This window comes from Aquarana catesbeiana, linkage group LG03 (assembly GCF_042186555.1).
Source record: "Aquarana catesbeiana isolate 2022-GZ linkage group LG03, ASM4218655v1, whole genome shotgun sequence".
Taxonomy (NCBI): Eukaryota; Metazoa; Chordata; class Amphibia; order Anura; family Ranidae; genus Aquarana; species Aquarana catesbeiana.
Window position 1 is genome coordinate 519,962,058 of NC_133326.1, and position 12,285 is coordinate 519,974,342.

Genomic DNA, 12,285 nt, shown 5'->3' on the forward strand with positions numbered 1-12,285 from the left:
CCTCTTTTGGGTGAAGTTCCACTTTAAGGCCCTTTTCACACAATCGGACCGATTGGGTCCACCTGTCCATTTTTCAGACAGACCCAATCGGGCCACCCATTGCCCTCTATGAGGAGGCGGATGTCAGCGGACATGTGTCCGCTGACATTAGATCCGACACGATCCCATGAAAACAGACGGATGGCGATCTGTCCAGCAGGTCAGATCGGATGAGAACGGATAAAGAACAGACAGGCTGTCAGTTTTCTCCTGATCTACCCATAGAGGAGAGCGGGACTCTGACAGGTCAGTTTCTGCACAGTAAGCGGAGACGGACCTGTCATCCACCTGCTCAGTGCTGATTAGTGAAGCGATCCCCGCTGAGTAAGCAGAGTCCGTCAAAACGGATCTGCCCCATGTGAAAGGGGCCTAAGTTGTCCAAACACTGTATGCATGTAACGTTTGTATCTTGTTTACATGCGTACAAGTGTACAGCATTAATGCAGCCTATTGGTTGCTAGTAATTAGGGGGTTATTGCCACCTAGTGCCTTTTGTTGCTAGGTCACAGAGAGCTCTTGTAGTCCAATAGAGTACAATTGCACTGTACACGTCAATGTTAGCAGAAAAATTTTCATGCATACAGCAGTTAATGTCCTGTGCATTGTGGTCTGATGCTTTGCCAAAAATAGTGCAGGTATTTTTTTTTTCCTGTGTTGAGGCTCATTCATTTCCTCTTCAAAGTGAACTGGGGGGTCTAATGAATGCAACATGTCAACATATGTGGAAAGGTGTGAATGGATTGTTGGATTAATGTATTTATAGTTATTTATTAGCCTCTTTAGGATACCGCCTGCATTGTACTGCAGAAGGGCAGCTCCTACAGGCACAGCTGGCCTTTTCTGGGTACAGGGCGCACAGGGAGAGGGAACAAATAGATTTTTTTAGCAAAAAGCAGCACGTAGTACACACATTAACACTTGTTTGGCATATGCTTAACCCTTTGATTACCTTGAGATGTTAACCCCTTCCCAGCCAGTGTCATTAGAACACTGACAGTGCATAGTATTATCACTGATCACTGTAGTAGTGTCACTGGTAATATCAGTGTCAGTTAGTCAGTTCGTGTCAGATTGTCCACCGCACTATCACAGTCCCACTATAAATCTGGCCACACATTATACAATTTTCTTATTCCATTTCCTTTAAATGTACCTTCAACTATGTAGTGCAAGGGCCTTCCTGCAAACAAATAGAAAGTGTTTAGGTTTGACCTCATATTATATGGTTTTGGTAAATCTAAAGGAAAATTGAACAATAAAATGTATGGCCAGTCTAAGTCACTGATCACTGCAATTACTAGTATAAAAAGAAGAAATAAATAAAAATTCCAGTATATTTACCATAGCTTGTCGACGCTATAATGCCGCGTACACACGACTGGACTTTACGGCATACTTTGCCCGGCGGACTTTTCGACGGACTTTCCGAATGAACGGACTTGCCTACACACGATCAACCAAAGTCCGACGGATTCGTACGTGATTCGTACGAGCGGACTAAAACAAGGAAGTTCATAGCCAGTAGCCAATAGCTGCCCTAGCGTCGTTTTTTGTCCGTCGGACTAGCATACAGACGAGCGGACTTTTCGACCGGACTCAAGTCCATCGGATAGATTTGAAACATGTTCCAAATCTAAGTCCGTCAAACTTTTGAGAAAACAAAGTCCGCTGGAGCCCACACATGATCGAATTGTCCGACGAAAACCAGTAGGCCGGACCAATTATGCCGTAAAGTCCGATCGTGTGTACGCGGCAGTACTTTCACACAAACTAATCAATATACACAAAGGCTTCATGTACACACGGCCTACTTTGACCTAGCGGCCATGGGAAAACATGGTTTTGCCGCAATTGGCATTTTCTGGTGGCCGGCAGTCAAAACCTTCCTATCCTGAACCTGATTCTTCCACAATCAGGAGAGGGAGGTTGAGGGAGGTTGAAGCTCCCCTAACCGCAGCAGCTCCTAAACTCTGGTAAAAGCCTATGTGTACATGGACAAACACATAAAGAAAGGAGGGAACCACCTCTCAAGGGAGCCATGCACTTTTATGGAGTTGAGTTTAGGAGCTTTGGCAAAAAATAAAAGCCAAAAGCTCCTAAACTCAGGTTTAGGATCGGTAGTGTACACAAAGCCTTATTGGGAATTTTTTTTACCAACGATATGTAGCAGAATACATTTTGGCCTAAATTAATGAAGAAATTTGATTATATTGGATATATTTTAAAACAAAAAGTAGAAAATATCAGGGTTTTTTTTTCTACATTTTCAGTCTTTTTTTTGCAGGGTACAGCATTGCAGCCGTGCAATTACCAACACAGTGCTAAATAGCATGAAGGGGGAAATACCTTCTGGAGCGCAAGTGATTTGTTATGATCATTGATGGTATGAGACCTCTTTTTCTCAGCACATTTCTTTTCTTTAATCGTACATCACGGGACACAGAGCCATAGTAATTACTATGTGGGTTATAGTCCACCTTCAGGTGATGGACACTGGCATGCCCTAAACAGGAAGTTGCCTACCTATATAACCCCTCCCACTACTGGGAGTACCTCAGTTTTTTCGCCAGTGTCTAAGGTAGTGGTCACGAGTGAAGATGTGCTGTGCTGAGCTCCACTGGAGCAATCCTTGCTGGGGCTAGCTGTGCAGCCGGATCGATTCAAAGTGTCTTTTAGGCCAAATTGAATGGTACCCGGGCCTCGTGTCCAAAGAAACGAGGTTTTGCCTGTAACGCTTCTCTTTTTAGAGAGCTGGACCCTGGGATCCAGTACTTTTGGTATTAAGGCCATAAAGTTTTACTGGCGGGGTGCTTTTTACAGCTCCAGGATTGTGGGTTCCCAGAGGATCCCCAGCTCCTGAAGGTTTAACGGAACCCACCGTGAAGGGTGAAGATTGGGTCTGTTGGTTTTTTTCTTATGAAATGTCTCCTTTAAATTAAATGTTGTCATGCATAAATGTTACCACTGGGGGCTGTATGGAGCATGTGCCTTCTCATGTTTGCTCAGAGATCACGCTGTGTCACAGAAGTAGCAGACTTTTTTTCCTCTGGCTAGCAGGCAGACCTCCGGTAAGTTTGAGGGGTTTTGCTTCCTCCAGACACCCCCACCTGAGCTGAACTCTTCCCCTCTTCAAGAGGCTGAGTATAAGGGAGAACTAAAAACGATTGGCAATGCTGTTTTCTTTCACCGCCCCTACAAGGCGGCAGCTTCCAGGTCTCCTCCATGCCATCCCTCCCTCACTTAGCCGATCCTGTCGGATCGGAGGCCCATGCTTGCGCAGGAAAACTCTTTTTTTAAAAAAAAGAAAGGAGGGGGGCGCGATACGACGCTGGGGGCGGGGCTTAGCACAGCATTGGCGTCCTCCAACGCGGGAGTGTGTTTTTTAAAAAAAAAAAAAAAGAAACAATCCATTTATGCTGGCTGCAAAATTGTCAGAGAGACGTAAGAGCAAAGAAGAGCATGAAACAGGTTTTGGTGATACAGGCATTTCTTATTTGACACATTTACTATTTGTATCAGGCTGAGTATTAATAGCAGCGGCAGTAGCTTGACTATTGCTCGAGCAGTAGATGCTATTTCTTCTGGTAGTACCTCTGCTTTGTGCATCAGGCTAAGGTCAGAAGGGGGGGTTGAAACACCCCCAAAAAAGAGCTAAGGGTCTCCCTCAAGCTCTGGAAAGCCTACTCATCTCTACAAATGGCATCCTCCCTTGAGAGGGGGTGGCTGGTCAGAGTGAGCATCAGGGCCATGAAATGTCTGCAACTGTTTTTAACACTGCAGCCCCTGTTTATTTTATGATAATTAAAAAAAAAAAAAAAAGCTTAGCGACTTTAATCGCATCCCAGTGTGGGTCAAAATGCAACAGGTTCTCTTCCATTACCCAGGACCCTCAAACTGAGCAACTAGAGGCAGGAGAAGACGCATTCCCTCAGGGGACCGTGGTGAGGCTGATGACTCCTCTTCTGAGGTGTCAAATGCGGGAGAATCAGCTGTTCCAATCTTAAGATTGATGGTGTAATTTCTTGCTGAATGATAGCTCCACATTTATGTACCCTTAACTGAGTGTTTGGGTTTACTAAAGCCTCCTCAAGCTGTGCATGCCTTTTCCTGTCCATTCATTGCTGGAAAAGGAGGATCACCCAGATAAGCATTATTTTCCCTCCTAAAAAGTTTTCACACTTTATCCTATGGTGGAGGAAATTCACTAAGTAAGGTATACCAGCAATTGACGCTGCTATATCCTCTGTGCTTAAGTTTAACTTGTCCGGCAGACAATGCTCAAATGCTTAGGGATCCAATGGATAAAAAGGTGGAATTCCTATTGAAAAAAAACAAACGCTTTTTTTCTCTGGCAGATTGAGTGCTCAGCCTGCGCTGACAGTAATTGCTTAATCATTGAGAGACCAGTTTAAACAGGTGTTCAAGGTTATCCTGCTCAGCAGGCCCAGGAGGCAGCTTTATGTTTGCAATAGTTGCTATGAGAGATTCTATTCTTCAGGCCTTGCACCCTTTGTAAGAAGCTCCTGGCTAATCTTCCTTTTTGCGTTGAAACAGCTATTTGGGGATGTTTTGGATAATACATCCAAAGAAATTCCAGTGAAAAGCACCCCTTTTTGCCATTTTAGAAAAGAAGTAAATGCATTTTCGTTTTAAAGTTCCTTCCCCTGTGCCAAAGGCATCAGCCTCCAGGCAGTCACGGCGGCTTCCACCTTCAGGTTCAACCGAATGGGGGGAATTCTTCTGCAGTTCTCAAGGATCTGGCAGGAAGAGTGTCGAGACAAATGGGGAACTTCCTCAATAGTTCCAGGGTACAAACTGGAGTTCCAAGAGTTCCCGTATCCTCGTTTTCTCAGATCAAATGTTTCTAAGGATCCAGAGAAAAAGAAAAAAGTGATCATGGGGGTCCCCATGTAAGAACAGAGGTTGGAGTTTGATTCAAACCTCTTTTTTTTTACGGTGCCAAATCCGAATGGACATTCTGGATCTCAAAAATCTAAATTCAATTCCTGAATATAACCACTCTTTTTTCATATGGAGTCAATCCAAATCAGTTATCTTCATCCCACAAGGAGGAGAACTTCTGGCGTCAATCGACACCAAAGATGCATACCTCCATATGCCTATTTCCTTGCTCTCTAGTAATATCTACTTTTCAAGGTGGAAAATCTTCACTTTCAGTGTGTAGCTGTGCTTTCCGGCCCAGCTACTGCACCTTGAGAGTTTACAAAGGTTCTGGCCCATCTTATAGCCAGATTAAGGGCCCAAGGTATAACGATTATGGTTTACCTAGTCGATCTGTTCTTGATAGAACAGTCGGTAGCCCGCTTAGACCAAAGTATGGTCACCACATTCAACTACCTGGAATATCTAGGTCGAACTCTCAACCTAGGAGAAATCTTCTTTAAAACCATGAAGAAGGCTAAAATACTTGGGTCCAATCATAGGTTCACCCAGAAAAGGGTATTCTTACCCCAGGCAAAGATCAGCGCCATAAAGGAACTGATTTAGGTGGTTGAATCAAGATGAATTTCTTCTATTCAACTTTGCATGAGGTTGTTAGGAAAGATGGTGGTTTCACTCGAGGCCATTCCTTATGCTCAGTTTCATTCAAGACTGCTGCAAAACAGTATCCTGTCAGCTTGGAACAAAGGGTTCAAGCTCTACATTCCCAATGTGTCTGACTCCAAAGCCTATGGCCACATCACCCTGATAGCGCCCGATCTCATCTGATCTTGGAAGCTAAGCAGGGTTGGGCCTGGTTAGTCCCTGGATGAGAGGCCACCTGGAAATACCAGGTGCTGTAGGCTGGGTGCACCGGAGCTTCAGTTTAAGGTTAGTATCCAAAAATTCTACTAAGGGGAAAATCCTTACTTCGGTTACCTGGGAAGTGGTAACAACATATGCCAACCTTTTTTGTTTAGGTTGGGGAACAGTCCTGGAAGAGGCGACTGTCCAAGAGAATTAACATTTTAGAAATTCAGGCAGAGCTCTTGGTCCTGGGGGCCTGAACGTTCAGTTTACGGTATTGTCCTGCCAGTATTCAATCCGACAATGCCACAGCAATGGCCTATATTAATCACCAAGGGGGCACAAGAAATTGTGTGGCCCAGAGAAAGGTCAATCATATCCTATCTTGGGCAGAAATCAATGTACTTTGCCTATCGGCAGTCTTCATCCCAGGAATAGAAAATTGGCAGGCGGACTACTTGAGTTGCCAGCAGTTGTTCCCGGGAGAATGGTTCATTCACCCTCATATCTTCCTGTCAATATGTCAAAAATGGGGGATCCCAGACATAGATCTGTTTGCGTGTAGGTTCAACAAAGAAATCGACAACTTTGTGTCAAGAACAAAGGATCCACTAGCATGCGGAACAGATGCCTTGCTATTCCCGTGGGTTCTCACTGATTTATGCATTCCCTCCTATTCTGGCTGCGTCCACGACTTCTTCGCAGGATCAAGCAGGAAGGGAAGTCGTTGATTCTTGTGGCCCCCAGCGCGGCCCAGGAAACCTTGGTATGCAGAGATCGTAAAGATAGCAGTAGGGGACCCATGGACCCTACCATCACGGCCAGACCTTCTCTCGCAAGGTCCGGTGTTCCATCCTACTTTACAAACGCTAAATTTAGTTGTCTGGCTATTGAGACCCACACTCTGAAGAAGCGTGAGCTGTCAGGTTCAGTAGTTTCTACCTTGGTTAATGCAAGGGAGCCGGCCTCCATAATTATATATTAGGGAGTCTGGGAAACATATGTCTCCTGGTGTGAAACCAGGAGTTGCACCCCAGGAAATAGGTAGAATCCTTGACTTTCTGCAGATGGGGTGAGAAATAAGGCTGGCCTTGAGTGCTTCTAAGGACAGGTCTCACCTTATCGTATTATTTCAATGACCACTTGCTTTGCATTCTTTGGTTTGTAACTTTATTCAGGGGGTAACATAGTTTCATCTCCAGTTAGGTAACCCCTGAACCCTTGGGACTTGAATTTAGTTTTGTCGGCATTACAAAACAGTCTTTTTTTTGGGCCGATACGACATATTCCCTTGGTCCTTTTTTGACAAGGAAACTATTTTTTCTGGTAACCATATCTGCTGCAAGAAGGGTATCAGAATTGGCTGCTTTTTCTTGTAAAGAGCCATATTTTTATTGTTCACAAGGATAAGGTAGTATTGCGTCCTCATCCTAACTTTTTACCAAAGGTAATATCAGGTTTTTATCTAAACCAGGATATTGCGCTACCTTCATTTTTCCAGAACCATTTTCTATGGAAGAAAAATCACTACATTCTCTTGATGTGGTGAGAGCAGTCAAAGTCTACTTAAAGATGACTGCTCAGATTCAGAAAATGGATTTTTTGTTCATGTTGCCTGAAGGTCCTAAAAGAGGACAGGCATCATCAAAACCTACCATTTCTAAATGGATTCTACAAGTAATCGTTCAAGCTTATGGTTTAAAGAGGTAGTTCTACCCTCTCAAATCAAAGCGCACTCCTCTAGGGCTGTTAGTGCTTCGTGGGCAGTGCATCACCAAGCCTCCATGGCTCAATTCTGCAAGGCCGCAACTTGGTCTTCAATCCATACATTTACCAGATTCTATCTGGTGGATGTAAAAAGACATGAGGATGTCGCCTTTGGGCGCAGTGTACTGCAGGCAGCAGTATAAATCCTCTGATCTCATGGTGCCCTACTTTAGTTGTGTCTCCCTCCCCTCAGTTGGCATTGCTCTGGGACATCCCACATAGTAATTACTATGGCTCTGTGTCCTGTGATGTACGATTCTTTTGAAGTACATCATGGGACACAGAGGTCCCGCCCCTCTCCCTCTTTCTAGTATACACGTGTATTGCTTTGCTACAAAACTGAGATACTCCCAGTAGTGGGAGGGGTTATATAGGGAGGCAACTTCCTGTTTAGGGCGTGCCAGTGTCCATCACCTGAAGGTGACCTATAACCCACATAGTAACTACTATGGCTCTGTGTCACGTGATGTAGTTCGAAGAAAAGGATTTTACAGGTAAGCTGTTATAAAAATCCTATTTTGTCTATGGGATATGTTGTATGTTGTTTTCAAACAGCAGATACTAGAGGGGAAGAGGTGCAGATAGGTGGAGAGGGATCTAGATAGGAGATGGGGACATATAGATAAAAGGGCGGGGGGGGGGGGATGTTGCAGAGATACAGAGAAGCGCACAGGTTGGGTGACGTAGAAAAGGTGCACAGGAGGTGCTGATAAGTGGAGAGGGGTCTAAATAGGGGATGCAGACATAAAGATAAAAGAGAGGGGGGTGTTATAGAGATATGGAGAAGGGCACAGGTTTGGTGAGATAGAAAAGTAGCAGAGGGGATGTGGAAGGGCAGAGTCAACATTTCTGATGCACAAATATCCTTTGACCATATATATTGCAAATGCCATTGTGTAGACATCCCTGATGCTGATCTTATCACTGGTAAAATCCCACAGCCCCTACCCTCAAACAGAAAGTCTTATGGTCACACACGCACGTTTACATGTGTTTTGTGTTCTGAGCACATCACCATAACGCAGTAGTGTGAACCAGGCAGATAAAGAGACAAGGTAATTTGCTTTGTCGTGGGATTGCGCAGGAATAGCTGCTCAATGCAGTCCCACCACATCTAATGTGAATGTACCCTAATACTGTCACATGCAGAATGTGTTAACACTCTGAGATTGGCTGAACTTTAGTAGTCAAAGAGAAGAAGAATTCCTCCTTTTATTAGTTGTTGGTGGGCTGATGAATGTCCCCTTTCATTGGTAGTCAGTAGGAGAATGGCCTTCTTCCATTGGTGGTCAGTGGAGAAGGATACCCTTACATGGGTGGTCATTGGTGAAGGACCCCTATACACTGATATTCAGTAGGAAAATGGCTCTCTTACATTGATGGTCAGTAAAGATGAGCTTACGTTCAATCCGAAAGAAGCTGCCATTTCTGCCCCAATTAGCTGCAGGCATGGCATACTCCTCTTAGCTACTCGTATTCAAAGGGGTGGGAATGCTCGTAACATCATGAATCTAATATGGCCAAAATGATGTCACAAACGTCCCAACCCCTTTGTACACATGCAGCTGCAGGGCAAGGAATGCCCTGGCTTCAGCTGATTGGGTCAACACTGACACCTTTCCTCTAGGTTTGGACAAAACGCAAGCTCATCCATAGTGGTCAATAGGAAAAGGGTCTCCTGATGTTGGTGGTCAGTGGGAGAAAGAATGTCCCTTCATGTTGATGGTCAGTGGGGAAAAATCCCTCTTATGCTTTTTTTGTCTTCTATCAAATGGCCAGAAATGTGGTATTGTAGCACTGCTCCCACAGGAACTGCTGGAATACTTGTCCCCTGGGCTTCCCACTGATTATCCTGCAGCCTATTACACAGTATTTCACACAGCCAGGTGCACACACTCTTCCGCTCCTTGTCTCCAATGACCAGTCTAGGGGATTTGTTTTTATGTTTTATTTGGAGAACTTGGATAGGAGAAGGGAATTAGTAGGATACTCCAAATGAACTATTCACAGATGAGGACAACTCTCTCTGTAGAACTGTGGAAGCAGGTGATCTGCTGAACCATACAGGGTCTGTATGGAAGAATAAGTCCCTCTATAGCAGAAAAGACTCAGTGGACTTTGTTATTAGACTCAAGTCTTCAGGACACTAGCCAGTGTCTCCTTTAGCTCACACTCCCAGTAGGCCGACTTCTAGGACCAAGGGGGAGATTTCAGCAACACACACAGTCTCAAGGATCCCCTCAGGGTCTGTACTAACAAAATGTCCAGGGACAGCTGGTAGCCTCCTTCCAACTTCCAAGCGACACTCTATACCAGTGACACACGACCAGATCCATAGACCTTCTCCCTCAGTCAGCTTGCACAGGAACCCTGGGTTGTAGCTTGCAGGCTTCAGGCCCTCAGATCTGCAATCTGAGGCCGCATTGCCTTCCACGCTGTAGGGTCACTGCTTGCACACCCTACAGCTTGCTCCTCCCACATGGCCACGTCATTCATCCTTTGTGGCTGTTGGTTTGTAGTTCTAAATGAACTACCACGGCACTGTGGAGCCGCGTGGTAGTTCGTTGATTCCTTCTGTTAGTGTATCTGCTTGCCCGGATGTATGGGCACACAAATACACTGACTGATCTGCAGGAGACCTGCATGGCACCAGTAATCTGCTGATATCTGGTGCAATACTTTACAGGCTCCAAAAATAAATAAATAATAAATGCAAATTTTTTTACCTGCAAAAAAAAAACAATTAATTCATTATTTTTTCCCAAAAAGTGAACTTATCTTTTAATAAGCATTGACATTTATATAGTGGCAACAAGTTATGAAGCATTTTACATATTGTACATTCACATCAGTCCCTGTCCTCAAGAAGCTTACAATCAAAGGTCCCTATCTTACATACTGTACATACATACACGCACACAAACATACTAGGGCTAATTTAAACAAGTGCCAATTATCCTACTAATATGTCTTGGAGTGTGGGAGGAAACTGGGGGACTTGGAGGAAACCCAGACAAGCACAGGGATATCACGCAAACTCCATGCAGATAGTGCTCTGGCTGGGAGTTGAACCAGGGACATCAGTGCTGCAAGACAGAAGTGCTAATGACTGTCGGCTTTAAATGAAACTCCTATCCATAGAATATGAACGGCAGCCAGACTACATGACAAAGAAGAGCTCCCAAGCAGCCAAGTTTAAATCAGGGCCATTTCCTGTGACAGATTCGGGACGATTGGCATAGCTGGTAGCAGATGGCACAGATTTTTTTTTCTTGTTCCAGTGGGAGCTATAGCCAAGAATCTGCAAAGTAGGACAGAAGTTGCAATAGAGGCCTGGAAGTAGGGAAGAGAATACTTGCTGATACAAAGACTCTTTATTATTTACATGTATCCTTTCCCCTTACTGTATCCTTTCTTCATGTTCCAGATAAACAGAGGCAGGCCATATACCAGAAGATGCACATATCAAGCTGAGATAAAAAAAAATAACCTCAAATTTGTAAAATTGTAAAATCAGATGTAAAAAAACAACACACTAATTGAACCTATGAGTGTTGTTTTATTTCTTCTGATCCTTCAGTACTGATTTACTATATACAATAAACTTTTGCTCCCATTTGGTCTGGTAAATATACCTTTTATTCTACCACAAATCTTGTTAGCTGATAACTTCCTGTGCTCTAGCTATGAGAACTACAGGACACCTCCCCTCTATTTTATGGAGAAGAGTAGAAGGGGCAGTGCAGAGGCTTTCTACCGCAAGGCAAACAAGGCATTTGCCTTGGGTGGCTTTTTTCGAGCAGTTGACGCCGCCCACAGGCAGAAGGGACACTGTGAGGAATGCAGAGAAGCAGTGGCACTGCTATGGGGGGTGCGGACCACACCTGGGTGACACCCGCCAGACGGGTGACACCTGCCAGATGAGTGAAACCAGGGGCAGCTGCAAACTGACCATTCTGTGACAGGGGTGCAAAGAGGAAGCAGGAGGCGGTGGTGGCTGCAGCCTTCGATCCTGGAATTAGCTCAATTCCAGGATCGCTAAACACAGCTGGTAAAAAGGAATAGGCCGGCTGTAGGAAGGTGAGAGTCTGGTGTAGTTTTTTTTTTGGGGAGGGGTGGGAGAGTCTCCTGGTGTAGTATGGGGGGATAGGGGGAGCCCCCCTCTCTCCCACCCCCTTCTCTTTCTCAACCCCCTCCCCTCACTCTCTCCTCCCTTCCTCTCTCTCACCCCCTCTCTCTTACCCCTCTCTCTCTCATCCCCTCTCTCCCCCCTCCCTCTCTCACCCCGCCTCTCCTTCTCTCTCTCACCCCCTCTCTCTCTCCCCCTCCCTCCCCCCCCCCCCACTCTCTCTCCCCCCACCTCTTTCCCTCCTCCCTCGCTCCCCTTCTTCCATTTCCCTCTTTTTCCATCTCCCCCATCTCTCTCTCCTTCCTATTCCTATCTCTTCTCTTAGAAATGGGGGGTGGTGGGGCACTGTGGCAGGTGCCTGAGCTGCCTGACTGAGGCACACCAGTAATACCAAAGACTGCAGTCCACAAGAGACCCTGCATAGCCACCAGAGACTCAGATAGAGATGTTTTATATATATGCTTTTTGGATTGTTTTTTTCTTCTGGGATTGTTTTTTTTTTTTTTTATTTTAATCTATTTATAATTTTGCTTCATTAGTCACATTCATTATCCCAGATGAACATTGTATATCAATTTTTATTTTCATATGTTCCGTAGCAT

General features: G+C 44.9%; 1 long non-coding RNA gene and 1 pseudogene across 1 annotated transcript in view; both read left to right on the forward strand.

Annotated features, from left to right (window-relative positions):
• Positions 1–3,039: 3,039 nt before the first annotated feature.
• The window catches only part of LOC141134618 (uncharacterized), a 133,706-nt gene continuing 124,460 nt past the window's right edge, over positions 3,040–12,285 (forward strand). Inside the window, exon 1 of the long non-coding RNA XR_012243237.1 lies at positions 3,040–3,107. This is a non-coding gene — a long non-coding RNA (uncharacterized lncRNA). The remainder of the gene's footprint in view (positions 3,108–12,285) is intronic.
• Positions 5,728–5,846, forward strand: LOC141135786 (5S ribosomal RNA; annotated as a pseudogene).